This window comes from Mauremys reevesii, linkage group 17, assembly GCF_016161935.1.
Source record: "Mauremys reevesii isolate NIE-2019 linkage group 17, ASM1616193v1, whole genome shotgun sequence".
In the NCBI taxonomy this organism is placed as follows: Eukaryota; Metazoa; Chordata; order Testudines; family Geoemydidae; genus Mauremys; species Mauremys reevesii.
The window spans coordinates 7780874-7807109 of NC_052639.1; the positions used below are offsets into that span (position 1 = coordinate 7780874).

Below are 26236 nucleotides of genomic sequence, written 5' to 3' on the forward strand. Positions count from 1 at the left end.
TAGGATTCTCTCCTTGGGCTATTCAGATAAATCCCAGACTTCAGCATAACTACTCACAAAGCCTCCAGCTAATAGGCCCTTGCTGTAGCAAGCTTGGCTATGTTTACACTACTGCAGTCAGTGCGACCTCGCTGCGCAACTCCAGCTATTGAATAAAGTATGGCTGGAGTCAGCAATCTCTGGGTCAGCGTTACCACAGGCGTATGCTGCAGGGGTCGACTTGCTGCTCCTCATCTAGATAGAGTACAGGGTCGACTGGAGGCGATCTGAAGTCGATTTAGCAGGTGTTTACTTCACCACTAAATCGATCAGATGTCTTTTTGCAGTGTCACAGTTATGGGTAGCTAAGCCTTTGATCTGCCTCCATGTGGTGCTCAAGGAATGGCCTCTCAGGTATCAGGCCTCTGTAGCCCACTCTCTATGCGTAGGGACCCACATGCCTCTCCTTTGACCAGGGTTTGAGGCTTGCAGCTTGTCCTCCACCGTGTTTGCTGGACTAACCCCAGTTCCTGTGCTTTGCTTTCTCTCCAAGGGCTGTGAGCTTGGTGTGTGTGTGAGAGAGGCAGGGAATTTGAAAGGTGATACTTGTATGATGCCAATGGCCACCTCAGATTTCCCTCTCTGATTGGTATTGCTATGATTAGAAGAGCAGGAGACATGAGGTGTTTTGTGTCCTGAAGCTGTCACTTGAGGGTGATATGAATGGGTCATTAAGGACTGGCTGGGGCCAACCTACATCAATGGAATACCCGACAGAGACAAGGGGACTAATTGTCACCTGTCCATGGGAGGATGATCTCCCCTTGGCTGGAGTAAAAGCATACATGGACTCGATTACGTTCTTGGGAGCAGGAAGAACTTTGGGCTCGCAGGCACAGGGGAGCTCTGGAGGGCGAAGACAAATGAACAGGCACAGTGAAAGGAAACCGAAGCATTTTCTACTGCAGCATGGCTCAAGGGGCATTGGCCAGTGGACTGTATTGTCTTCTTTGCTTCCCCTGTCTAAGGACTTTCCAATGCTGTGTTTTAGTTGACTAATAAACCCTGCTATGTTTTAAAAGTCTGCCCAGTGTCACAGCAAGAAACTTGCTCTGTGCATTGACTGAGAACAGTCTGTGTACAGGAATGTCGTTCAGCTGGGACCTGCTGGCAGAACTCACAGGTGAAATAGGAGTGTTGAAGCCAGAGGCTCAGTCTCAGGTGCTGAAGCTACATGGCCTGTCCTTGTGGAAGAGTGGGACCCATTGGGGTCTAGTGCACTCAGGGGCACCTCCCAAGGACTGTTTCAAAGCCAGGGCATTGCACCGATCCTATGGGTCCATGACAGTGTCAGTGTGTCTTCTGGGAAAGATATAAAACAAGAAAGCATCTAAATGCATATTTACCATTGCCCCTCATCAGTCATCTTTGGAATCACTGGTTGTTTCAGAAGTGTATTAAATCCTTCATAAAGCTGACCTCTGGGTTATCAGGTCATGTCAGTTTGTAGCCCAAAATATCCCCCTCAGTCAGCTCAAACTCAGCTGTTTCTCCCCAAAAGTCTGCCTTCTTCAGTCTCCTGAAAGGTAAAATCAGTCCCTGCCCCTTTCTTCATAGGAGCAAAGCTTCCAGAAGATGGAGGTCTGCATAACCAGCTTTAGGATCTGGCATTCATCACCCCTTAGTGACACCAGATTGCACAGGAAACCCATCCCAGCCCTCCCGCTATCATCTGGCCCATCTCAGCAACATAGTCTATAAGTATTCTATGGCTCAAAGATACAGATAACAGTCATAAAGTAGGGCCAGTGTTTGCTGGCAATGAAAACAGAGTAATTGACAAGCATGAGCAATATATAATCCTTTATAACATGAAAATGCATTGGGGAGGACAGAGCCAGCTGTGTGGGGAGGTGGGGCCCAGACACTGGGCATTGAGAGCCTAGAGCCGGCTGTGTGCTGGGAGACAGGGCATGAACCAGCTGTGTGCAGGGAGAGGTGCTGTGGACGCAGCCGAGAGCAGGTGCGGCGCCATCCGCTCTGCAGTCTGATGAGGAGCCCGACATCCCATTGCCAGGCCCCTACCCAGGGAAGCTCCACGGTGGTTTTGCTGAGCCCAGACTTGTATGAGGAGGAAAGAAATTGGCAGCAAGTCTCAACCACAGCCAGCCTCTGCCCTGCGCCCTGGGGAGGAGTTGGGTGTCTCTGGGCAGAAATCTGGGGCTGTGACCCTGCATGCCCCACCCACCCTCTGATCAGAAATTCCAGATACGAAGGGTGATTCCAGAAATGAAGAGTAATTTTGGGAAAAAATGCATTTATAGCGGCAATTTCCGGAAAACACTGGCCTTAGTCATAACATTAAATACGATAGTCTCAAGATGTATGCCTGTGTTCATCAGATCTGTCCTTCTGCCTTCACATAGTTCACTCTGCTGGGGGTTCTCCCCTTCCCCATTCTGTGTCTGTCTAGTCTATTTAGACTGTAAATTCTTCAGGGCATGGCCCAGCTACTATTCTCTGTTTGTACTTTGCCTAGCACAATGGGGATCCACTGTTAGCTGGCCTTAGGCACTAAGGTAATGCATATGATTTATAATAATAATAACTCTCCTGCCACTTTGAGCCAAGGAAGCCGGCCTTGGGGCGTTACTGTAAAAATGAGCTGGGGTTAAAACCATGGACTATTCTTGTGACAAGTATCCCAGAAATTCCACTGACTTCCCTTGTTTTCTTTTCCTGGCGTAGGGTTTCTAAATTCCAAACCTGATGTGATCTTGCAGCTGGAGCAGGGGAAGAGCCGTGGGTCCCAGACCTCAGGGCTCTGAGAAAAAGTGCTCCCGAGCTGCCTGCACAGGTGAGGTGGTTAAACTCAAGTCCAAAAACTGTCGTGAATACAGGAAACATTTGGGATGCCCTACAAAGACCTTGAGGCTCTCTAAGTTCAAAATTGTTCCCTGCAGATGTGGAATCATTAGGCAGATGTCACTCATGGCTCCCCTCTACCTGACTGACAACTGGCAGGAGGTCCTCCCGATCTCGCTTTCCCTGAAATTCTGGTGTGAGGACCCCAGAACTGATCCCTTCCTCTCTCTTCTCTGGGGAAAGGTTTGGGGATGTCGGCTCCTGATAGCTTTGATCTCTCCCGCACATATTTTGGTCTGTTCATCCCTTTTCCCATTCCCCACTCTTAGATTTCCTTTCTCTCCGGTGCAGGGAGTGACCTGTGTCTGGATTCTCTCTGTCTGCCATCAGGTGTTGGGATGGTGAGTGAGAATGGGAGAAACCCAGCAGGAAGATACTGAGCAAGTATTACCCCATGGGACGTTATCAGGAAGATCAAAGGGAATGAGTCCAGAGTTGTGCACTCCCAGAAAAAGCAAAGCCTGTGAGAATCAGCACAGGCCATCGGAAGATTTCAGGAGCCACTCAGAACTTCTTACATGTGAGCGAATCAACTTGGAAGGGACACACTACACATGCCATGAGTGTGGGAAAACCTTCAGTCAGACTCAAACCTTATCAGACATAGGAGAATCCACATTGGTGAAACCTTATAGATGCCATGAGTGCAGGAGAAGCTTTAGTCTGCTCTCATCCGTTATCAGACATGAGAATCCACACTGGAGAGAACCCTACACGTGCTCTGAGTCACGAAACACTTCAATCAGCGCTCGAGCCTTATCAGACATCGGAGAACGCGCACGGGTGAGAAACCTTATGCAGGCCTGCACAACTTGTAAAGCGGCGAGGGTCATATTACTCCAGAAAACAGCTGAGGACCAACACCCCACCCCGGCCTTGCCGAAACCCCCTCCAGCGCTGCCCAGGCCCCCAAAACACATAACCCCCTCGCCCGCGCCACCTGCCGGTGGAAACAAACCCTCCTTCCCCAGCACTGCCCCATCAAAAAAGCTGTGGGCCAAAAGGAAGGGTTGTGGGGAAGTACTTTATTAAAATTTTCAATTAATCAAACAATTTTTAAATTATTTTAATGTTTTTATGACTCATCCCCTGAACTAAGGGAAGGGAAAAGGGGACAGTTTGAAGGGATTTTCTGGGGCTATGAACTAAGGGGAGGAAAAGGGGGCAGTGTGAAGGGATTGGATGTGACTGTCCAACACAAACACAGGGGCCGCAGGGAGCCAGGGGGCAGGGGGGAGGTCCCTGGACCAGGGAAGGGGGCAGCAGTCAGGGCAGGGCAGGTCGCACTCACACACACACACATACCCCTCCAGCTGCAGCTCAAGCCCAGGCCAGGCGCCCCTCCCCTCGCTCGGCACTTACGGGCTCTGCCTCGTGCCCAGCACTTCCCTCCTCAGTGCCCCCCCCCTCCAGGCAGGGGGCTGAACCCAGCAGCCCTACCCCGCCTCTTGCCTGCAGGCCGCACAGTCTGGGAATGCAAGAAACATTTGGGATGCCCTACATGGCTTCCCTCCTATTCTGACTGACAACTGGCAGCAGGTCCCTCCCCGATCTCGCTTTCCCTAGGTGTTCTGGTGAGATGCAGACCAAAACTGATCCCTTCCTTTCTCCTCTGGGGAAGGGTGTGGGGAAAATCAGCTCCTGATAGGTTTGATCTCTCCCACACATATTTTGGTTCATCCTTTATCCATCTCTCTCTCTGAGATTTCCTTTCTTTCCAGTTCCGGGAGTGACCTATGTCTGGATTCTCTGTGTCTCCCATCAGGTGATGTGATGGTGAGTGAGAATGAGGAGCAGAAACCCCAGCAGGAATATGCTGAGCAAGGAGAACCACAGGGAACGTTATCAGGAAGATCCAAAGGAACGTTTCTGGGAGTTGTGCACTCCAAGAAAAGCCAATTCTTGTGAGACTCAAGAGAGGCCAAAGGAAAACTTCAGTAGCCACTCAGACCTTATAACATGCTTCAGAATCAATTTGGAAGAGACACGCTACATGTGCCATGAGTGCGGGGAAAGCTTCAATGAGAGCTCAGCCCTTATCACACATCAGAGAATCCATGCAGGGGAGACGCCCCACACATGCACTGAGTGTGGGAAAAGGTTCAATAGGCGCTCAAAGCTTATCAGACATCAGAAAATCCACACTGGCGGGGCGCCCCACACATGCGCTGAGTGCGGAAAAGCTTCAATGACCGCCCACACCTTATCAGACATCGTAGAATCACACAGGGAGAGCCCCACACATCGTCAGTGTGGGAAAAGCTTTGATCGGCGCTCAAACCTTATCAGACATTGTAGAATTCACACAGGTGAGATGCCCCACGTGCACTGAGTGTGGGAAAAGCTTCAATAAAGCTCAAACCTTATCACACACCAGAGAATCCACACAGGGAGAAGCCCTACGCATGCGCTGAGTGTGGGAGAAGCTTCAATCAGCGCTCACACCTCATTACACATCGCAGAATCCACACGGGAGGCGCTACATATGCTCAGGTGTGGGAAAAGCTTCAGTGACATCTCTGCCCTGATCACCCATCAGAAAATCCACAACGGAGGCGCCCTACACATGCTCTGAGTGCGGGAAAAGCTTCCGCTGGAGCTCATACCTGATCAGACATCAGAGAATCCACACAGGGAGAAGCCCTACACGTGCTCTGAGTGTGGGAAAAGCTTCAGCCAGCGCTCTACCCTTAACGCACATCAGAGAATCCACACACGAGTGACGCGCTACCCATGCCTGAGTGCGGGAAAAGCTTCAGTCGGAGCTCAGACCTTAGCAGACATCAGAGAATCCACACAAAGAAACGCCCTACATCAGGCCTGCACAACTCATAAAGTGGCGAGGCCATATTGCTCAAAGAAAACAGCTGAGGCTGAAACCGCCCAGCTCACAGAAACACCCCACCCAGTGTCACTCGGCCACAGAAACACTCCCCTAGCACTGCCCAGCCCCACTGAAACAAACCCTCCTTCTCTAGCACCGACCGCTGAAACAGCTGTGGGCCGAAAGGGAAGGTTGGGGCGAGGGTGATACTATTAAGAATTTTACAATTAAAGCAAACAATTTTTAAAATTATTTTAATTTTTTTATGAATTATGTAAAAATGAAAAACACCTGTTTCATTGAAAGAAAACATTTGTACTTTTCATAATTCCCTTGCAAATTTAATGAGAGATAGTACATCTCTTTTCGGCAACAAGCTTGTCGTATTCGGGGGTCATATTTGAAGTGGATATTTTCATAATGTTTTCCAAATGGTCATCAGTCAGAGAAGAACGTTGCTTGTTTTTATTCATGTTCATGATGGAAAATGTTCACGTATGAAAGTGCTTCAAAATGCTGAATGTTTTCATTGCAACCGATAAGATTCTTGTATTTTTCATTGTCAGACTTTTGTAGAAGTCCATGAGCTGCTTTCTCTGTGCTTATTTCGGTAAACTGCCGAACATGGAAATTCAGTAACCTCCAACTGCAAATCTAGTGGCACTTCCTCTGGATCCACAGAAAAGGGATCTTCAATCAGCTTCAACTGGACGTCTTCTTTAGACAAAGTAAGTCTTCTGTCAGATTCTTCAATCAAAAGATTAATGTGCTTTGCATATTTTCTCCTAATTTGGCAGGTTTGTGCTGAGGATATGCTGTGCACAAGTGACACATTTAACCTTTTGACAGCTGACTTCTGAAAAGTTTGTTTCATTTTGAAAGCTATCACTGCTGTGTACATTTGAAATAGAAGTTGATTTTTTCCCTGAAGGTGAATGTTGAGATCCTTCAGGTGGCTGTAGTCTCACAAAGAAAAAGAGATCTTGATTCCAGGACTCATTTTCAAGCTCTGGGAATTCTACTGGCCCATTTTCTAGGAATTTTGCTACCTCCTCTTTCAAAGCAATGAAAGTGAGCACTTTTCCTCGACTCAACCACCTCACTTCCATTATGGTAGATCAAGTCGCTGCACTCGTCTACCCCTTCAAGAAAGGCTCTAAATGTCCTATGTTTTTAGTCCTCTAGAACGGATGTAGTTTAACATGGAAACTACCACTGACATGACATGCTCAGATTTTAAGACTTTGCTACACAAAACCTGCTGATGTAAATGCAGTGATGTTTGGTTATTTGTCTCCCAATAAATTCTTCAAGAATAACAACTGCACCAACATTTTTTCCACACATAGCTGGAGCACCCTCAGTACAAATGGCCACCAAGCTTGTGAAATCTAATCCCGACTTATCATTCATGGACTTTATCACTTCACTGGAGATTTCTTTTCCGGTTGTGCGACCGTCATGGAGCACATGCCAACAAGTTCTTCAGTTATTTCAAAGTTATTATCAATACCTCTAATAAAAATAAGAAGTTAGGCGGTGTCTTTTAAATTGGTGCTTTCATCCATAGCTAGGAGTAAAGCAGAATTCACTGACTCTCTGCTTTAACTGATTACTTAGATTGGTAGAAATGTCAGCTGTTCTTCTCTGTACAGTCATGCGTGATAGACTGACATTCTCAAATATTCCCCTCTTTTCTGGACATAACTCAGATACAGCAAGCAAGATACACGTTTTTTAAAAACTCACCTGTGAAGCATTTCCCAGCAGCAATTTCCTTAGCCTGGTCTGCACTACGGGGTGTCGAACTAAGGTATGCGACTTCAGCTACGCGAATAAGCGTAGCTGAAGTCGAACTACCTAGTTCGAACTACTCACCCGTCCAGGCATCACGAGGTCAAAGTCCGCAGCTCCCGTTCGCGGCGGTGGAGTTCGAGTCGACGGAGCGCATCCGGAGTTGAACTATCGCGTCTCTAGATTAGCGCGATAGTTCGAACTCTGAAATCGGCGCCACCCGTCGACCCAGCGGGTAAGTATGGACCTACCCTTAGCAATTTGAAAGCTTACTTTAGTAACTGTATCATTCTCAGTATGTACGTATTTATTCGGCCATTCAGTGTTGAAAACGCTGTGCTCTGATTCTCTTTTTCTTTTCACTCATGGTAGCCATTACGAAACTCAAGATTTTGTTGAATAAATTCACGCACAAGGGAAACACTCACAGTCACACACAAGAGAAGAGATCTCTCACGGTGCATGGCCCGCTAGCAAGGCACTGATGGTATGTGGAAGCCTGTAGAGGGGGAAAGAAACAGCGCGCACAGGGTGACCAGATCACAGAAGTAAAATAGGACCCACCTCCTCCCCCGCTTGGCCCCACCATCACACCCCTCTTCAACCCCTAGCCCCCGCTGGCTTGCTGCAGCCCTCCTAGTCAGTCCCCACCCACCACTCACCTCTTTCACCTCCTTCCTCCCCTGCCAGAAACCCCCATGCCCGCCCCTAGAATCCCTGCAGCCTCACTGCGCGCCTCTTTGCCCACCCGTCCGCCGCCGACTACGCTCACCCGACTCGCCCCAGTATAAAGCCTCATTCAAAGACCCAGGGATCACTATATTACTGCATACCGCAGTCAATCAATGCAGTTGTAGATAAATCTCTGCATTATGCATTTTTTTATAACTTGTATATCACTTTATATTGAACCTTGGTAGTATGTTATAGCGGGCCCCTAAGGTAGTATAAATTAGGTAAAAAAAATGTCTTTTTGCTAGAAGTAGAATAAGATCTTCCCCCCACTTGGTAATCAATTGCCCCGTTGAATGAATGAGGTATGACTGAGGAAGGTGTGGAAGGCAGCACCTCCAGACAGCTGCAACCCTTGGAGAGGGGCTGGGAGCCAGACCAAGGATTCATATTACAAATAAGGCACAAATAATCAACAGTGCGGAGGATTCACCACAGGAACAAGCTACCAAGGAAATTGGTGGATTTGCCATTTCCTGATGTCATTTAATGAAGACTAGATGCCTTTCTGGAATGTTTGCCCCAAAAGTAGCTCTTGTGTCATACAGGAGACCTGTGATATGCAGGGGGTCAGATTAGATGCTCTAATGGTCTCTTCTGGCCATAAAGTCGACTAATTTCTGAAAAACTGAGTGTAGCATTGAGAGCAGCGTCTGGTGTGTTCCTGTCTAACCGGCTTGCTGCCTAGAACAAACGCTCCTTGAGTGGGGTGATCAACAGGGAGTAGCTCAAACCTCCAAAGTGCCTGGCCAGGGGCAGGACATTAGCACAGCAAGGGAGGGGTGTGGCAGTGACATCACAAAGTCCTTTTGCAGGACCTCAGACTATTGGTCAAAGGTGGTGGGGAGGTGGTGACCTCACAGAAAGATGCTGACAGGCAGGACAGGGGCGAGGGGCCAGGGAAACCTCAGAGACCCTGTGGCTTTGCTTCAGCCAGTGTCCTTCTCCAGGTCTCTCTTTGAGGACTGAGAGCCAGGAGGAACCTATTTCGAGTTTTCTCCTTCCCTTTTCCTGATTTTAGTAGAAAACAGCTGTCCCTGTTTAGAAGGTAAGAGCCTCCTCGAGGTTTGAAACCTGTTCAGTCTGATCCATCTGGTGACAGTTGAATTCTAGGCATGGAAAACACGAGCTTAAGGAGGCAGAATTTCATTCTGCTACCTGGGATTTTGTCCCTCAGAATCACTGGGGACATTAGGGTTTGTCTTTTTTGTTTCATCTTTTCCTCCATACCTTTCTCTTTGTCTCTTGCTTCTTTTGTCCTTTCTCCTGTTCCCCTCCCAACACCAGGAGCGAGGTGTGTGTGTGTGTGTGTGTGTGTGTGTGTGTGTGTGTGTGTGTGTGTGTGTGTGTGTGTTGCGGAGGAGTGCTCTGCAGCTCCCACTGTGGGAGGTCCACCCAAAAATGTGGGGTGGAAATAGTGCTCGGGCAGTGAACCCCACCAGTGACCTGGACCATCCTTTGGGCTCTCTCGTGAGAACCCTCAGCCTCTCGTCCTCGGTCTCTACCCTGATTGGCTGAGCAGGGGGTTATTGACAGGGAGGAGACTCATGTCCTTGTTGTTCTCTTTGAAGACCAAGTAAATAAGTCAGAACCAGTCATATGTTCGATGAATTTTGCTGCTTCGCTGCATTAATGGTCTCTGAGCAGTTCATGATTCTCTCTAACATTGCAGTTCTCAAATACTTGCTGAATAATTATTGTGCACTGTTGTTGGTCTGGAGCTCATCTGAGAGGACTTTATTCAGGTCATTCAATGGATGAAATTCAAGATCTGATGGTTAGTTTGAAAATCAGGGCTCTTGGGTCCTATTCCCAACTCTGCCACTGACTGGCTGTGTGACCTAAGACAAGTCAATTCTCCTTTCTCAGCCTTAGCTTCTCCCTCTTTCAAGTAGGGATAATAATGATCCGCTCCTACCTACCTTACGGTATGTGGAGGCAGGGCTGGCTCTAGGTTTTTTACCTCCCCAAGCAAAAAATTTTTGTCTGCCCTCCCATCGCCCTGCTGCCCGAGCCCTGGGTTCTCCCCTCCCCACCCCTACACCCCCTGCCTCCCCAGCCCTGGGCTCTACCTCCTGACCCTCACCCCCCTGCCACGGGCTCTACCTCGTGACCCTCACCCCCCCTGCCACCCCAGCCCTAGGCTCTCCCTCCCCCACATACACCCTGTGCTGCCCCAGCTCTTGACTCTCCCCGTCCCCTACCAGTGCTCCCCCACCCACACACCTCCTGCTGCCCCAGCCCTGGGCTCCTCCCCCCACCTGCACCGTCCTTCCACCCCAGCTCTGGGTCACTGGTAACTTGCTCCCAATTTAATAGAATAGAAAAAAGAGAGGATTGAATGTGTAACAGGGAGTTTGGTAAATCTTGGTTATTTTATTTTTGCAACAGGCTCCTGTCCACCTCCAGTAGAATTTTCAGTCCCAATGGCAACTTACTTACCAAATGTAATACAGACTAGTCCATTCCTCCCAAGTGGATGTGGTTCTTGTTCTTCTGCACATTATAGCCCATGGAGGCCAAGGACCTGCAAATGTGTCTTCATGTGCCTTTGTTTCATTGATGAAAACATAAACTAGACACTTAGAGGATTGGAACTGCTTTCATCAGAGGGACATGTTTGCTAGGTTTTTATGTATTTGCACAGGAAAATGTTGAGTGTTTCCATTTATTTCAGGCATCCCTAGTCAGTGGAGCTCCTGAACATAATGGAAATGGATATGCAATTATTTTTGTTGAAAGACCAGGCTTTTAAGGGAGTACTTGGATTTGAACCAAGGACCACTTGATCTGTAGTCAAACACTCTACCACTGAGCTATACCCCCTGATAATTACATTTGCAAGTCAGTGATCTTAAGGATCTTGAAAACTGAGAGTGGAGTTTGTTTCTTCCACACCAGTGTTGCTGTCTGTGCATCCCGGAGCTATGGGGTGAGTGGGAAACGCCCACAACTAGCTTGTCAGTATCAACAAAGGAGCAGCCGACATCAGGACCAACGAGACGTGCTGGTGGCCCATCAGGAAGAATCCACTCTCCCAGAGACTTCTCGGCAAGGGCACGGTACACAATGGGGGCTATCTACCCGCCACGTCCCATCAAGGGTCTTTCTAGTCCCACGTCAGTGTTACCCAATTTCTAATCAGTCTTTGGCCCAGATTCCCTCCCTGAGCGGCACCAGCACATGCCTGGGCCCCCTGCTAGTGTTAAATCTGCCTTGAGCTGGGACCCAGCTTGGCAAAGAGCCTGCAGCCCCCTCTGTGCTGGAGGAGTGAGAGCAGCCCTGGCACTGGGCAGGGCAGCCCTGAGGGAATGAACCCAATGTGCCCGTGAGGCCCTGATCCAGAACCTCTGCCAGGCAGCTTGTGCTGCTCGGGCGTCTCTAGTCTCCGGCGAGGATTCAAAGCTTCTCTGCTCCAGGGGAACCCCTGGGGGAGGGAGGCAGGGCACCTGCAGGATAAATCTTCCTGCTGGCAGAGCCCCGGTCCCCTCCTCATGGGCACAGGGCGTTGCACACGGCACCCACCACATGCACACACCCCTTTGTGGGGAGAATCAGCTCTGGGATATTGGGGTCAAACCCTTCCCACCTCCTCCCTGCAAACCTTCTCCTGGCTTCAGTGAGGGAATGGGGGCGTGAGGGGCTAGTGCGGTAACAGCAGCAGCGTGGCCGTGGGGCTCGGCCGGTGGCTGGGGCCAGTCGCCTGAGCATGAACCCAGCCGACCCCAGGAGATGGACCCGGGTCACCAGCCCAACCCACCACGCGGCTGCTGCCGCTGCCCCGTTAGTGCGCGAGCTCCCACAGACCACGCTGGGGAGAGCCCCCAGCTGCAGGGGAGATGCCCCTGAGTGCCTGGCAGGGCCCAGCTCCTAGCTGACCTGCACTGCTGGGGGTCAGGGGGCTGGGTGACAGGGGGGCGTTGGCTCTGGGGTGGGACTGTCACTTCCCCCCCCCCGCCAAGCCAACAGGATCACAGCAAACGAAACCAGCTTGGCCCACAGGGGAAAAGTTCAGTCCAGGGCCTGGTGCATTCTGGGAGCAGGGGCGGTGCAGACAAAGGGCAGATACGGGGCAGCTCTGAACACTCTGCGCAGAACTGCCTGTCCTGCCCCGCAGCCCCTGGTACAGGGGGCTTTTCGCCATAGTTTTAATCAGGCCAATAAATTGAAACAAACCCCTGTTAAATCATTGCTCAGCCCGAGTCCTTCACCCACATTCCTTAGGGCATTGGGTGTTTCATTTCCTGCCTCCATTTCCCACAGAGACACAATTTCCTTTGCACAGATCCGTGAACAGCAAAACCTCACTGTGTCTCTGGTCTGAGCCAGGGTGTTCGATTCCAGTGAACCCTTCTCTCCTGCAATGGCGATGGTCAGACAGAGGGGACGTGGCACCTGCATCCCTGCCAGGGAGATATTGGCTCCGCTCTTTCTTTCTGCTGCTGTTGTTAGTCCATGAAACATCAAGGGTGGAATGCAAGGCTGAGTTCATGCACCAGCCCTCAGTGCCCCAGAGAAATCCTGCCCCCTGCTATTGGAATGATGTGCTGGAGATTTGAATGGGAAAGGGACTGTCTGAATTGTCAGAGTGGGGAATGAACAACAATCTACAGCAATGTCGTTCACACAAACACACTCTCATCCTGCTCCAGCCGGAAGGGAAATGGGCAGGAATGCTCTCTGTTCACCCAAGGACACACTTACACAGATGCGCAGCCGTGAGTGTGCTGGGGAAGCTGGTCTGGGCAAACAATTTGAAGTGACAATTCAGTGAGAACAGAATCATCATGTAGGGAAATGGGTGTATGTCAAGTAGTTGTGGCCGAGTGGTTAAGGCGCTGGACTAGAAATCCTTTGGGGTCTCCCTGCGCAGGTTCAAATCCTGCCAACTATGCAAGCACTGCGCTGCTGTTATTATTACCCTAGTCTTAGTGCCTGAGCATCCACAGTGCAAACTGCAGCCAGATCTACTTTCACTCTGTCTACACTTAAAATGCTGCTGTGGCACTGCTATAGCACTTTGGAGTAGACAGTGACTGGAGGGGTTTTCCCATCCCTGTAATAGCTGCATTGACAGAACAATTCTTCCTTTTCTTTAGCACTATCTAATCCGGGCTTAGGTCACCTTAATTCTATGGGTTTGGGGGGAGGGGGGATTCGCACCCTGAGAGACGTCGCTCTGCCAGTGAAGTACCCAGTGTACACCAGCCCTTAGATCCCTCTTGGTATTTCAATGCAGGCACTGACCTGTGAGAGGAAAACATCAGCTCACAAACACACAGACTGAATTCCACATTTAATCTCGCTGCACTTTCCAAAGTCACGAAATTCAATTCATTCTTGCTAGGACAGAGAAAAAATAAGTGACACTAAGTTTTTGGCTTGGTTAAATAAAACTAAGTGTTTAATTAATATAGTAAAAATCTGTCCTGATTCCTCTAACTAACTCCATCGCGTGAAATAGGAACAGAGACAAATCTTGTCAGTGATGACTAATTTCGCAAATGATCTTCCCATTATTAATTGGAGGTCTGGGCATCTCCAGTGTCATTGCTCTGCATTCACCTTCCCCTAGAATTGTTCTCGGACATTCACCTTCCTCTGCAGCATGGGGCTTGGGTCACTTGCTGAAGAATTCCCTGCACCTTGAGGGCTTTAAGCCACGAGTTGAGAACTTCAGTAACACAGACATAGGTTAGGGGTTTGTTCCCATTCAATGCTGTTGTGGGACATTCCCAGGCCTGGAAATGTACCAACGACAGAATTTGAAGAGCAAACCTGGCTCCCCGCACCAGGTGGGATTTGAGTGTTTTGTCCCTGTCACTTAGTCTTTGTCAATAGTACAGACGCCAGGGGCAGGCCTCCAGGCTCTGCTTGTGGGCTGCTTGCCCAGGCGCGGGGGTGGGGGGGGCGGGGGAGAAAGACGTGTAGAGTCTGACCTGCACGCTGGGGAGGAGGTAATAAGTGAAGGGCATTTTTGACTGCTCCCCTGCCTCAGTGTCCCCAGGGCTGGAATTCTACATTCCACGGGGGCAAATAAGGGGGTGATGCCATTTGGTTAATGAAAACCAGTGATCCATGTGAGGTTTGAACTCACAACCTTAGCATAGCTCCTCTCAGCACTGCTGTATAAGTACTGTGCACTAACCAATTGCGCCACTGGAGCACCTTTTAATTATGGTTTTCCGAGACCCCTAGGTTGATACAGGCAAGGAGTGATCCCAAAGACTTCACAGTGCAGCTGAGAGCAGGGGTTAAGAGCAGGTAGCAACAAGTGTTGTACTCGGTGGGGTGGATTCTTCTTAATGGTTCCAGGCCCCATTTCACCCTTTTGTTCTTCCCTGTGTAATAACAGAGCTGGTTAAGACTCAATGGAGAGTCTTGCTGCAGACCAACAGAGCTGAAATCACTGATAAGCAGCTCTAAGCACTAGTCCTGCTTTGGGACAGTGTCTCTCATGCAAGAAACTGCCCAGTCTGCGCTCGCAGTGAGGCTCCCTCACTAACAGCTGAAATCAGGGAGAGCTGTGTGAAGTGCAGGGCCCCAGGGGGGCCGGAACAGGGGGGAACAACACCCCAGGACTTTTAAAAATGGGAGGGCTCTGCCTTGCCACTTTCTAATGACCATAAGGGCGAGTGAGGGGGGGAGGGGACGGAGAGCAGTGAGCGGGAGGCGGGGTCTTGGGGGAAGAGGCAGCGTAAGACTGGGTCCTTGGGAATAAGGGGTGGGGCAGGGGCGTGGCCTCGAGTGGAAGGGGTGGGGCTACTGTTTGGGCTCTGGTGGCCGCTACTTTTAGGGAGCCTGTTCCGCTCCTGGTGGGACCACAAGACGTCCCAGAGCAGAGAGGGTGGCCAGCAGAGCGGTGACAGGGTGGAACGGCAAGTGGCCGGCAATGTGGCCAGACAGCGGAGGGAGAAAGGGGCTTTCCCCCCGGGAGGTGAGAGGTGAACTCTGGGTTTCACTGACCCAGGACAGCAGCTGGGGGTGAGGTGCAGTGAAGGGAGGGGCACATCCACAGAGCTTCTGGGGTCTGGATTTAGGAGCCCGAGGCAAAAGGCCACTGCCCAGCGCACTGTGGGGGGGGGGTGTTTTGCTCATAGTGTTGTGTTATGATTGTGGTGTTTTCCCAAGTTAATACAAGGTGATTTTCCTCCTTTTTCTTAAAGTTTCTTTTCTACACTCAGTGGTTGTGAGTGGGGAAAGTATCGCCTCTTAGAGGCACCCAGTGGCCAGGGTTAGTTTCCCCAGGTTATTGGGTGGGGGCTTAAGCAGACTGTGTGTTGTATTGTTGAAGAGGATCCCCAAGCACCCAAACAGGGAATTGTAACTTCAACCTTCAGAGTAAGAGCCAGAGGTGCTGCCAGCTGAGCTAGCCAGGCTGCCTAAATGTATTAACCCCTTTCACCGCAAGAGCAAACACCGGGTACTTCTGTGCTTCTCAGCAGCTGGGAAAAAGCCTCTTGGGGGAAATGTCTCCTGCCCCACCACCAAAAGGAGCCCATTGAGTGGGAACGGTTGGAGGCCCCACCTGCTTTCCAACCACCTTGTGATGCTGGCCGCAGAACGAATGCTGGTCTGTGAGTGGCCTTCAGTGGGTGTTCGGCATGGCAGGGAGCAGCCTGGCTGGGTGTCTCTGTGGCTGTCTGCTGGCCACACATAGGCATGGTTCTCCCCTCCTCTGGCCCTGCCCTCCGTTGCTCTGTGGCTTTTAAGCCTGCCCTTGGCGCTGTCAGCACCAGCCACCTCTGCCCTAGGTGCCCAGAGGAGGAGAGGTGTGTTGGGCTCCCGCCTGGGACTCTGCCTCCCTCCTGCCTAGCCCTGACTATGAAGCCTGGCCCTGGCCCTCCTTCCTTTAAATGCCATGTGGGCAAGAGGAAGAGTGTGGCAGCTGGAGGTACAGGGACCAAAGATGTGGACATCAGGTGAAGCAGCGAGAAACAACCATCCGGTCAACCCGCAGGACTCTCTAGCCAGACTGTTAAGTTCTAGGACCCCAACCTATAGCCGCCCATTGAACCAGCCAGACCAAAGACCTGTCTCCAGTGGGCATCAGTCAGGGCTGTCTCCTGCAATTTTGCTGCCCCCAGTGGCGAAAAAAAAGGCTGCGATCAGCGGCACTTCGGTGGCAGCTCTACCACCGACACTTCATTCTTCAATGGTGATTCAGCAGCAGGGACCTGCTGCTGAATTGCCGCCGAAGAGCCAGACATGCTGCCTCTCTCCATTGGCAGTCCCAAGCACCTGCTTGCTGCGCTGGTGCCGGCCCTGGCCTCAGTCACCCAGCAGGAGGGGAGCGGGGGGAACCTTACTCTAGTTCACCAAGAGAGAGGGTAGTCAAGCACATTGAGCTCTGAGGCTTTGCAGCAAACCAACCAAGAGGTCCACTAAGATTTGAATCCAGATTGCAGGATTCAGAGTCCAGAGTGCTGCCCATTACACCATGGGACCTGCTGCTAGGCCCTTTTCTGGACCCCTGTGACTCTCAGCTGGCTGGTTTGCACTCTGCACTTATTGCTTCCCACCAGCAGCTTCCTCTCGCGGGACTCTCTCTCCTCCTCCAGCGACTGTGGTCCTGCTCTACCGGATCCCCGGGTCCTGCCCTGAGTCCCCGCATCCCCCTGCTTTGTCTCCATTCCCTGCAGGCTGCAAAAATGTCAGGGGAGGCCACCCCCTCCCTTCACTCGGTGCTCCCACTCATATCGGCCAGCTGCAGCCTCATCTCCTGGAACTCGGGCAGCTGTCGCTTGATCCGGTCGTACAGTCACACGCTGACCGGCTCCCCTGCCTGGATGCTCTTGTGGAAATCCCACAGGCGACACTGCAGGACTTTGCACTGTTGGTTTCTTTAATGTTGTGGTGTTTCCCCAGCCGCCGGAACAAAGCCGCCAACTCCTCCCTCACCGACTCCCACCAATCCCCCTGGTAACCACAGAACCCTCTGATGCTTTCCTGTTCTGCCAACACTGCCAGGCCTCACCCCCTGCTCCTTTATCTTGCAAGCTCTGGATGTTCAGCTTCCAATGTCCTCTGCCCTGGGTCAGGGACAGGGGTGGTTCCAGCACCAGCGCCCCAAGCGCGTGCCTGTGGCAGCAACCTGCAGGGGGGGCGGGCTGCTGGTCGCTGTGAGGTCGGCAGTCAGGCAGCCTTCGGCGGCGTGCCTGCGGGAGGTCTACTGGTCCTGCAGCTTCAGCGGCAATTTGGCAGCAGGTACACCGAAGGCGCGGGACTGGCAGACCTCCCACACACATGCCGCCAAATCTGCATTACCAGAGGATCTCCCACAGGCATGCTGCTGAATCCGCCTTGCCAGCAGACCTCCCTCAGGCATGCCACCGAACCTGCATTACCAGAGGACCTCCCTCAGGCATGCCGCTGAATCTGCGTTACCAGAGGACCTCCCTCAGGCATGCCGCTGAATCTGCGTTACCAGAGGACCTCCTGCAGACATGCCGCCGAATCTGCGTTACCAGAGGACCTCCCACAGGCATGCCGCCGAAGGCTCCCTGACTGCTGTTCTTGGGGTGGCAAAATACATAGAGCTGCCCCTGGTCAGGGAATTGCCCACATTGAGCACACGGTGAGAGCTGCGTGATCCGAACAGTCCATTGGCACCACCCTGCACTGGGCTGTCGACGTGCTCTCCTTCACGGAAATCCGGTCAATGTGACTCCTGGCCTGTCCCCGCAGAAAGGTGTATCCCCTCTGCAGCTGGTGTGAGCTCCTCTAACCTCACTACAGACCTGTGCCAGGTAGTGCTCATTGCACAAACATTTCCTCTGACAGTTGGGAAAACGGGACCAGTGGTCCTCAGGCCAGCTGACACAATTAAAATCCCCCCCTGCCCAGACCAAACATCGTGTTGTCCAGAGGAAGGGAGCTAGTCCCTTCCATTGATCTTCCCGTTCACGCCTTAACAGGGAACCATACACACTTTCCACAGAGCACAAAATCTACCAGTAATACCCTCCAGCACCTTCTGTGAAAAACAAGACTACAACCCCATGGTTCTTCCCTGGCCAGGAGGACCAGAGAGATGAGCCCTTCCTCCAATCACCCTCTGCCCATCACACTGCCCTAAAGTCATGAATGTGCATTTCCTGAACACCCACCATACCCAAGGCACTGGGCATCAAGCGCCTCCTCCTAGGCCCCCAAACCCCTGCCATCTTCCACATGGCCACTTTTACAGATGCCCCTTCCCTGGTACTGCCCTTGCTCAACTGCCAGAGGAGTTTTCATCCCCAATCCCTGCCTAGCAGCCCTCTGGCACCATTCCTGAGGGCTGCCTTGCCTCACTCTTTTCCTGAGATATTGAGAAAGACAGCTCTCATCCTTAAAGGTCAGGTGGGCCAACTAGCAGAAGAAGCCCACACTATCTTTTCCTACTGCAGAGCCCAAGCTCAGGGACTCACCTTGGGTGCAGGGACTGCTGTGCTCCCAGAAAACAAGCCGGCACTGCACAAAGAGGGATCAAAGGGCCCGCCAAAGCCTGGGATTGAACCAGGGACTTTTAGATCTTCAGTCTAACACTCTCCCAACTGAGTTACTTTGGCAGCCATAGAGCAGTATTTTGGCCTGTTGATTCTCTGCCTGGGATGTTTTTGCAGCAGTTGCACACAAAAAGGACGTCATTGTGAGCAGCCCTTGAAGGCAAGAGTCACTTTTGCCTGCCTTGCTCAGCTTGACTTGCTTCCTCACCCTATTCCTGCCTGAGTTCCGGGTTGACCTGGTGGCAGAAGAGGACTGGGGGCCAGTGGCAGGGGCAGCTCCAGGCCCCAGCACGCCAAGTGCGTGCTTGGGGCGGCAAGCCGCGGGGGGGCGCTCTGCTGGCGCCGCGAGGGCGACAGGCAGGCTGCCTCCCACAGGCGTGCCTGCGGGGGGTCCGCTGGTCCCGCAGTTTTGGCGGACCTCCCACGGGCATGCCTCCAAAGCCGCGGGACCAGCAGACAAGCCACCGAAGGCAGCCTGCCTGCCATGCTTGGGGCGGCAAAATGCCTAGAGCCGCCCTTGGCCAGTGGACCGTGGTGGAAGTTGAGCTGGACCCTGAGCTAGACTAGCTAACTGTTGGTTGCATGAGAGACACTGTCCCAAAGCAGGACTAATGCTTAGAGCTGGATATCAGTGATTTCAGATCTGTTGGTCTGCAGCAAGACTCTCCATTGAGTCTTAACCAGCTCTGTTATTACACAGGGAAGAACAAAAGGGTCAAATGGGGCCTGGAACCCTTAAGAAGAATCCACCCCACCGAGTACAACACTTGTCGCTACCTGCTCTCAGCCCCACTGAGAATGTTTTGGGGTCACCCCTCGCCTGTATCAACCTAGGGGGTCTCAGAAAATCATAATTAACAGGTGCTCCAGTGGCACAATCGGTTAGCGCACAGTACTTCCAGGGCAGTGCTGAGAAGAGCTATGCTGAGGTTGTGAGTTCAAACCTCACCTGAAGCACTGGTTTTCATTAACCAAGTGGTGTCACTCCCTCATTTGGCCCTGTGGAATGTGGAATTCCAGCCCTGGGACACTGAGGAGGGGAGGAGGCAGAAATGCCCCCTTCATTTATTACCTCCTCTCCAGAGCACAGGTGAGAATTTACAATCCTTTCTCCTCCCTCAGCCCTGTGCCAGGATCCCTCAAGCAGAGCCTGGAGTCCTGCCCCTGGCGTCTGTACTATTGACACAGACTAAGTGACAGGGACAAAACACTCAAATCCCGCCTGGTGCGGGGAGCCAGGTTTGCTCTTCAAATTCTGTCGTTGGTACATTTCCAGGCCTGGGAATGTCCCACAACAGCATTGAATGGGAAGCTGCCTGCAGAACAGTTACACTGCACAGAGCTCCTGTGGAGGAGGGGTGGGAATTAGTAACATTTTGAGGATCGTTTAGGAAATGAGCCTTTGCTGACAAGGTTTGTCTCTGTTCATATTTCACCTTCAGGTGTTATGTTGAGGGATCTTTAGTGTATTTTTGTGAGGTTAATAACTATCTCCTCAACTTTATTTACTCAACTTAAAAATTGGTGTCACCTGATTTTTGCATCTCCCTGTGACAATACAACTGACACGTGTGGCTTTCTACAGGGGGTCATGATGTTAAAGTTGGGGAATTCAGGCTACGTCTACACTACCCGCCGTATCGGCAGGTAGCGATAGATTTTTCAGGGATCGATATATCGCGTCTCATCTAGACGCGATATCGATCCCGAACGCGCTTCTATCGATTCCGAACTCCACCACCGAACGGCGGCGGCGTCGATATGGAGAGCCCCGACATCGATCCTCAGCCGTGAGGACGGGTAAGTTATCGATATAAGATACTTCGACTTCAGCTATGTTATTCACGTACCTGAAGTTGTGTATCTTATATCGAATTTTCCCCTTAGTGTAGACCAGCCCTCAGTCTCTGTACCTCTGGGAGGGGGTGTTGCTTTTTTACAGCTGCATCACGGCCAGGCACACCGGGCTGTTAGCTGCACCCACTGTCTTTGCCAGGGCCCCCTGCTGAACCCTGGGCGGCTGCACTGCAGTGCTGGGGTGACTCTGCAGGGGGAGAAGCTGCTGTGGGGCAATGTAGAGCAGGTGCAGGAAGGAGACGGGGTCACTATTCACATTCTGAACTGCACAATTTTCCAAATTTGGGAATAGATTCATAGATTCATAGACTTAAGGTCAGAAGGGACCATTATGATCATCTAGTCTGACCTCCTGCACAAGGCAGGCCACAGAATCTCACCCACCCACTCCTGTAACAAACCCCTAACCTATGTCTGAGTTATTGAAGTCCTCAAATCGTGGCTTAAAGACCTCAAGGTGCAGGGAATCCTCCAGCAAGTGACCCCGTGCCCCACACTGCAGAGGAAGGCGAATGTCCGAGAACAATTCTAGGGGAAGGTGAATGCAGAGCAATGACACTGGAGATGCCCAGACCTCCAGTGGGGGCAGCGTGGAAATTAATAATGGGAAGATCATTTGTGAAATTAGTCGTCACTGACAAGATTTGTCTCTGTTCCTATTTCACACTGTGGTGTTAGTTAGAGGAATCAGGACAGATTTTTACTATATTAATTAAACACTTAATTTTATTTAACCAAGACAAAAACTTAGTGTCACTTATTTTTTCTCTGGCCTAGCAAGAATGAATTGAATGTTGTGACTTTCTGGAAAGTGCAGCGAGATTAAATGTGGGGAATTCAGTCTCTGTGTTTGTGAGCTGATGTTTTCCTCTCACAGGTCAGTGCCTGCATTGAAATACCAAGAGGGATCTAAGGGCTGGTGTACGCTGGGCACTTCACTGGCAGAGCGACGTCTCTCAGGGTGTGACCCACCCCCAAACCCATAGAGTTAAGGTGACCTAAGCCCGGGTTAGATAGTGCTAATTAAAAGGAAGAATTGTTCTGTCTAAGCAGACATTACACAGATGGGAAAACCCCACCAGTCACTGTCTACTCCAAAGTGCTATAGCAGTGCCACAGCAGCATTTTAAGTGTAGACAGAGTGAAAATAGATCTGGCTCCAGTTTGCACTCTGAATGCTCAGGAACTAAGTCTATAGTAATAACAACAGCAGCGCAGTGCTTTCGTAGTTGGCAGGATTTGAACCTGCACAGGGAGACCCCCAATGGATTTCTAGTCCATCGCCTTAACCACTCGGCCACAACTACTTGATGTACATTGATATCATTACATGATGATTCTGTTCTCACTGAATTGTCACTTCAAATTGCTCAGACCAGCTTCCCCAACACACTCATGACTGCACATCAGTGTAAGTATGTCCTTGGGTGAACAGTGAGAATTCCTGCCCATTTCCCTTCCAGATGGAGCAGGATAAGAGTGTGTTTGTCTGAATGACATTACTGTAGATTGTTGTTCATTCCCCACTCTGACAATTCAGACAGTCCCTTTTCTAGTCAAATCTCCAGCACATCGTTCCAATAGCAGGGGGCAGGATTTCTCTGGGGCACTGAAATTTTTCAGAGGGCTGGTGCATGAACTCAGCCTTGCATTCCACCCTTGATGTTTCATGGACTAACAACAGCAGCAGAAAGAAAGAGCCGAGCCAATATCTCCCTGGCAGGGATGCAGGTGCCACGTCCCCTCTGTCTGACCATTGCCACTGCAGGAGAGAAGGGTTCACTGGAATCGAATGTCCTGGCTCAGACCAGAGACACAGGGAGGTTTTGCTGTTCACGGATCTGTGCAAAGGAAATTGTGTCTCAGTGTGAAATTGAGGCAGGAAATGAAACATCCACATGGTGGCCCAATGCTCTAGGGAATGTGGGTGAAGGACTCGGGCTGAGAAATGATTTAACAGGGGGTTGTATCAATTTATTGCCCCGATTAAAATCTATGGCTAAAAGGCAGCCACTGTTGTTAGCACTTGTACCGGTGTTGGGACACCCCAGTGGGTGTCAAGTCCATTGCCTTCACCAGGGTCAGTCAATTATTTTATCAAGGTACAAATTTCTTGGCGAAGGTCTAGACTCCAGAGAAAACAATGCATGGCTGATAAGAAGAAGTACATCAAAAGATTTTGCAGCCACCATGGGCATAACTATGATGTGTCGTGTTTCACTGTTTATACCTGGTGCCACCTCCTTTCCCTTTAGCTTTGTAGTTGACCAAGGGCAAAGCTGAACATCTCCTCAGCTACCAGGGAGTGTTTATGTCCATTCCTGCGAGCTACACAGGGGTTTGATGTTGCTGCTTTCAGTCCTCCGGCTCTGCCGGGATAAGGAACAATTCAGGCTGTCACTGAACTGAAGGAGGAAGATCAGTTTTTGACAGGAAGAGGGACGCCTCCTCTTAAAGGTGTTTGTCTGGCTGGCAGTCCTGGTTCCCAGGTCTCGCCCGTGCGGCTCCGGCAGTTTTGACCGGGTCACTCCCTTGGCCACACCGGCCACCCCCAGGCGCTTCCCCCCCAGGGGCCCCGTCAGTGCAGCGGAGCTGAGCAGCATCTGCCTGCTCGCTCCAGTGGCTGCCGGCCCCTCCCCATGGCAGGGCAGGGTGGGGCTGTGCCTCCGCGCACTGCCCCCGCCCCGAGCCCCTGCAGCCAATGGGACGCTGTGGGGGTGATGCCTGGGGGCAGCAGAACATGGAGGCCCCCCAGCCTGCCCTGCCTTGGAGCCCCAGGTAAGCGCCACACCCCAGACTCCCTCCGAGAGCCTGCACCATCCTCCCCACGTACCCCCTCCTCCCCGCAAACTCCCTCCCAGAGCCTGCACCCCGGTCCACACACGCCTGCCCCCAACTCCCTCCCACAGCCTGTGCCCCCTCCCTCCACACAAACCCTCCCGCCCACCCCAATCTCCCTCCCAGAGCCTGCACCCCCACCCCTCCTCCTGTTCCCCCGACGTCCTGCCCCAGCCCAGAGCCTGCACCCCGCACCCAAACTCCCAGAGCCGTACAAGGAATTTTTGTGCCCGAGGCAAGGGCCGGCGCCAGGCGAGTTGGCGGCAGGACCCTGAGTCCCTGTTGGAGGAAAGGACCTGCCACTGAATTGCCACTGCCGCTTCATTCGTTCTTCGGTGGCAATTCAGCAGCGGGTCCCTGAGTCCCTCTTGGAGAGAAGGACCCACTGCCGAATTGCTGCCGAAGAAGTGGCAGCGGTAGAGCTGCCACCGAAGCGCCGCTGATCGTGGTAGAGCTGTGCCCCTCCACTTTGCGCGCCCGAGGCAAGTGCCTCACTCGCCTCCCCCTTGTTACAGCGCTGCAAACTCCATCCCAGAGCCTGCCCCCCAGAACCCCTCCCCCACCCAAACTCCCTCCCAGAGACCAGCCTCTCACCCCTTCTGCACCCAAACTCCATCCCAGAGCCTGCACCCCTCCTGCACCCCAATCTCCAGCCCAGGGCCTGCACCCTAGACCTCCTCCCCCCACCCAAACTCCCTCCCAGAGACCAGCCTCTCACCCCTTCTGCACCCAAACTCCCCCCAGAGCCTGCACCCCTCCTGCACCCCAATCCCCAGCCCAGGGCCTGCACCCTAGACCTCCTCCCCCCACCCAAACTCCCTCCCAGAGCCTTAGGCAGGTTGGGGAATGGAGTTTTGGGGGATGGGTTCTGGGCAGTATGAGTGACATTATTGGCCCACTGGGAGGACTGGAGGACTGGCCCTGGCCCTAAGGTAAATTGAGGTTGAGACCCTGCTTTAAGGGATTGGAGCAATGCTGGAGAGACTGACGGGCAGGGAGCTGGGGAGCTGTGTGTGCCCCAAGGAGAGTTGTTGTTGTGCTCTGGTGACACAGAGTGGGGGTGGGGAGTTTGTAAGCTGTGGTGTTTGTACAGAGAGAAAGTTTACTAACCCCCACATTAAAAACTGTTCCTGCTGTGGGCTATACAGGACACTCTCTGTTGTGAGGGTAGCTCAGTGGGTGAATGTTTCCCTGCAGGGTAATAGATTCCTAGTTCCAATCCAAGTGATTCCCTTAAAAAGCTTTTTCAAATGAAAATCAATTTCCAGACCCATCTCCAGTATGTTCAGGAGTTCGCTGAAGGGGGGCGGGGGGTTGAAATGAATTTAAACTCTCAGCATTTTCCTGTGCAAATGAATAAAGACCTAGCAGAGCTGCCCAGCAGCTGAAATCAGTTCCAGTCTTCAGCGTCTCTAAGAGGGACACTCGGTAGCTGAGGCGTGTGGGACACCTCTGTGGTGAGGACAGGTGAAAAAATGCTGGATTCAATGAAAGCTGAGACCATAGGAGGGGAAGGTGAATGGCAGCACCACACAGGGTCATAACACTCAGACACGGGGCTTCACTGTCACTGCCCCTGTGTTTTCCACTATTTCTATCCCCCTCCCCCACACACTGTCACACACAACCTTCTCCCCTTGAGCCCCATCCCACCCGTAGCCCTCTCCCCCACACACGCCATGGGACACAGCCTCTCGGTGACTCTCCCAGATGGGGGCTTGTCTCTGCATCTCCCCAACAGGGGAGCAGAGAGCCGAAAGGGCCACAGGAGACCAATGGAGCTAGGCAGGGATAGAAAATACTTCCCCTCCCTTCCCAAGAGTCCTGTTAATCTCACCCATGGGACGTTCCAGCACCGGGTGGGCTCAAAGCACCAACCTTCCCCTGAGCAATGGAAGGGGGAACCAGCTCTATCACATGGAAGGAGGCTCCCCACCTCTGCTGCTGCCATCCTGCAGCCTTTAATATGGATTTGTTTTAGCTAATGCAACCCCCCACACTCCACTAATCCATCCATGAAACATGGAGACAAGCTCCTGCAGGTAGTGTCCAGTGGTGCAGTGGGTTAGTGCCCAGGACTTGCAGAGTAGGGCTGAGTGGAATCATGCTGAGGTTGTGAATTCAAACCTCACCTACAGCACTAGTTTCCTTTAAACAAATGGCTTCTGCCAATCATTTTGCCTGCAGAAAATACAATTGCAGCTCAGAAGACACCGAGGTCCCCTTGCTTTACAGAGAGCAGGGCAGATTCCACAGATCTCCCAGGCTCTGCTCTCCACCAGCCGCCTGTGTCAGGAGGGGTCGAGCAGAGCCCAGAGCACTGCCCCCGACTCCCCCTCAGTCTTTGCTCCCCAAACCACCTGTGTGCTCACCCTCTTCGCTGTGAGACTCAAACCCTGCCTGGCTTTCTGTATGTCGGTGTGGTTTTCGTCTGTTGTGTTGATGTGCATGTGGGTCCTGTGTGATTTTGGTGGATGCCTTGTGTAGTTGTGTGTGTGTGTGTGTGACTGTTGCATGCAGATTGTTTTTTGCTAAGTATTCTTTTGGTATGTGATTTTTGTGCTTTCCTGTTGTGGGCTTTTGCTGTATTTTTGGTGTGGATTTGTTCTATGTTTTGTGTGGCTTTTCCCTTATGCAGTGATGAGCTGCCAAAATAGTAACAACCGGTTCCCTCCTTCATGAGGGGGTCGTGCCCCATCCAACCCCCCATGTTTTTGCCACCCCCCCCCGGGACCCCTGACCCATCCCCCCATTCCCTGTCCCCTGACTGCCCTTTGCAGCCCCATCCAACCCCTCC

At 51.9% G+C, this 26236-nt stretch overlaps 3 non-coding genes across 3 annotated transcripts; 1 reads left to right on the forward strand and 2 right to left on the reverse strand.

Annotated features, from left to right (window-relative positions):
* Nucleotides 1–11008: 11008 nt before the first annotated feature.
* On the reverse strand, nucleotides 11009–11080 carry TRNAC-ACA. Its single transcript has one exon. It is a non-coding gene; the product is annotated as a tRNA-Cys (tRNA).
* An 8527-nt stretch (nucleotides 11081–19607) lies between these two features.
* On the forward strand, nucleotides 19608–19701 carry TRNAG-UCC. Its single transcript has 2 exons — nucleotides 19608–19645; nucleotides 19666–19701. It is a non-coding gene; the product is annotated as a tRNA-Gly (tRNA).
* Nucleotides 19702–21825: 2124 nt separating this feature from the next.
* TRNAS-AGA lies at nucleotides 21826–21908 on the reverse strand. Its single transcript has one exon. It is a non-coding gene; the product is annotated as a tRNA-Ser (tRNA).
* Nucleotides 21909–26236: the final 4328 nt, after the last annotated feature.